This window comes from Henckelia pumila, chromosome 3 (genome assembly GCF_033568475.1).
Source record: "Henckelia pumila isolate YLH828 chromosome 3, ASM3356847v2, whole genome shotgun sequence".
In the NCBI taxonomy this organism is placed as follows: Eukaryota; Viridiplantae; Streptophyta; class Magnoliopsida; order Lamiales; family Gesneriaceae; genus Henckelia; species Henckelia pumila.
In genome coordinates, this window is record NC_133122.1 from 136110784 (window position 1) to 136113476 (window position 2693).

Below are 2693 nucleotides of genomic sequence, written 5' to 3' on the forward strand. Positions count from 1 at the left end.
CCCTTGCTCTCATTTGGCCTATAAATAAATGTGTTGTATAAGCTTTGTAGTATGCAAGAGTGTAGAGAAGTCCTCATTTGTAAAATAAATATTGTGTGTGTGAGAATAAAAGTTTGAGTGTGCATATTTCTCAAGTTCAAGTATGAAATTTATTTTATCCTTACTCTTGAGTTTAATGTTCATGGCAAGCTAAATATTTTTATGTCAAGGTGAAAAGGTTTCATTGTTGTTCAAGTAAAATTGTTTATATTTTGTATATTCTTCTCTTTTTCTATTTCTATTTTGTTTTTCTAATTGATCCTTATTTGTAGGTATAATTTTGGAAGATTTGTTGTTATCTATTTACATCAAATGCTTGGTACCTTGAATGTGGTTACCTTGATTTGTTGTCAAATATGATACAATAAATACTACAATAATTATATACTATAAATATAAGTATCTATTTATAATAAAGTCATATATATTATTTAGACGATAGCGTGACACTGTCGGTTGTTCTAAATAATATATTGTGATTTGAACTAACATTTACTTTCTCGCATCTAACTTTTACTTTATCGCAACTAACATTTACTTTTCCGCAACTAACATTTACTTTCTCGCATATAACATTTATTTTTCCGCAACTAACATTTACTTTATCGCATATAACATAAAGTCATATATTTTATTTAGACGATAGCGTGGCTCTGCCGGTTGTTCTAAATGAAATATTGTGATTTGATCTAACATTTACTTTTATGTCAATTTATATTTATGCATTTATATATATTATGGGTACCATGTATTAAATATCGGCTGATATTAATATAGTGGGAACTATATTATATGATATACTTGTTTAAATATTTAATTGTTCTTTTTATGTTTATATTTATTCATCTATATATATATTATGGGTACCATGTATTAAATATCGGTTAATCTGATATTAATATAGTGGAAACTATATTATATGATATACTTTTTTAAATATTTCATTGTTCTTTTATGTTTATTCTTATTTTAGTTTCTTTTATTTATTTTTATTAAGCAATCTTAAATAAACCAACAATGAACCTTTGAAACCTTGACAATTTTATAATTTGTGTATTTGAAGTTTCATAATAATATTAACATCTATAATATATCATGCTAAAATTAAACTTACAGCATCCTCTCCGTGGATCGATCTCGTACTCACGAGTATATTACTTGCAGGCAACCTACACTTGGGTGAATTACAATTTAAGTTGTATCAAGTTTTTGGCGCCGTTGCCGGGGAGGTATAAATTAAGTTTAATTTTGTTATTATGTAAATAGTATGTTGTTTTTAATTGTATGATTGTTTGGAGTCGTAAACAAAGTGGTAGACTTGTTCGAGTAACTGAAAATATTTTAAACATGGACGATAATTCTAATAATCAAGATAATAATAATAATAATAATAATAATAATAATAATCATCATCAAAAACATAAACAACCAAGAACACTTAGGTACCATATGAATCCAATAAGAACTAGTACACCATCTTGTTTAGTTTTTCCTCCTGATGCATCTAATTTTAATTTTAAGCCACAAGTCATTCAACTTTTACCAAATTTTCATGGCTTAGATTCTGAAAATCCATATTTGCATTTAAGAGAATTTGAGGAGGTTTGCAACACTTATAATGATCAAAATTGTAGCATGGATACTGTTCGATTAAAGCTTTTTCCTTTTTCCTTAAAAGATAAAGCTAAAACATGGTTGCAAAATTTTAGATCAAGTTCAATAAGATCATGGGAAGAAATGCAACAATAATTTCTAAAAAAGTTTTTTCCTTCCCATAGAACAAACTCTTTTAAAAGACAAATTACAACTTTTTCTCAAAAACAAGGGGAAACATTTTATCAATGTTGGGATAGATATAAAGAGTTACTTAATACATGCCCACATCATGGTTTTGAAATATGGAGGATAGTTTCTCACTTTTATGAAGGTTTAATACCTAAAGATAGGCAAATGATAGAATTCATGTGTAATGGAACTTTTGAAGATAAAAACTCAAATGAAGCTATAGAATATTTGGAGTCATTAGCAGAAAATGCTCAAAATTGGGATAATATAGGCTCAATTGAATCACCAAGTAAAACCAATAATTCAACAAATGGGGGTGGTATTTATCATCTTAAAGATGATGTAGATGTTCAAGCTAAACTTGCATCTTTAGCAAGAAAAATCGAGTCATTAGAAATGAAAAAGAGTGATCAATTAAAAAGTGTTCAAGAAATTGTTTGTCATATATGTGACACACATGATCACCTTACAAAAAATTGTCCTACTTTGCCTTCATTTAAAGAATGTCTCCATGAACAAGCCAATTATGTTAACAATTTTAAAAAACCAACATTAGATCCTTTTTCACAAACATATAATCCTGGTTGGAGAAATCATCCTAATTTTAGTTGGAGGAACGATAATAATGCACAACCTTCACAACAACCTTTTCACAATAACCAAAGTCATCAAGGTTATGCTCCTTATATCCCACCTCCAAGAAAACATTTTGAAGATGAAATTCATGCATACATTCAAAAGCAAGAGTCTATCAATATTCAAAACATTCAATCTATGAATGATTTGAAAGAAACTCTTGCGAAATTTGCATCTGCACTTAATATTCATGAAAAAGGAAAATTTCCATCTCAACCACAACCTAATCCTAA

General features: G+C 28.0%; 1 non-coding gene across 1 annotated transcript; it reads right to left on the reverse strand.

The window, feature by feature from the left end:
• Positions 1-1820: 1820 nt before the first annotated feature.
• LOC140894065 (small nucleolar RNA R71) lies at positions 1821-1931 on the reverse strand. The gene has a single exon (XR_012153618.1). It is a non-coding gene; the product is annotated as a small nucleolar RNA R71 (small nucleolar RNA).
• Between the last annotated feature and the right edge of the window lie 762 nt (positions 1932-2693).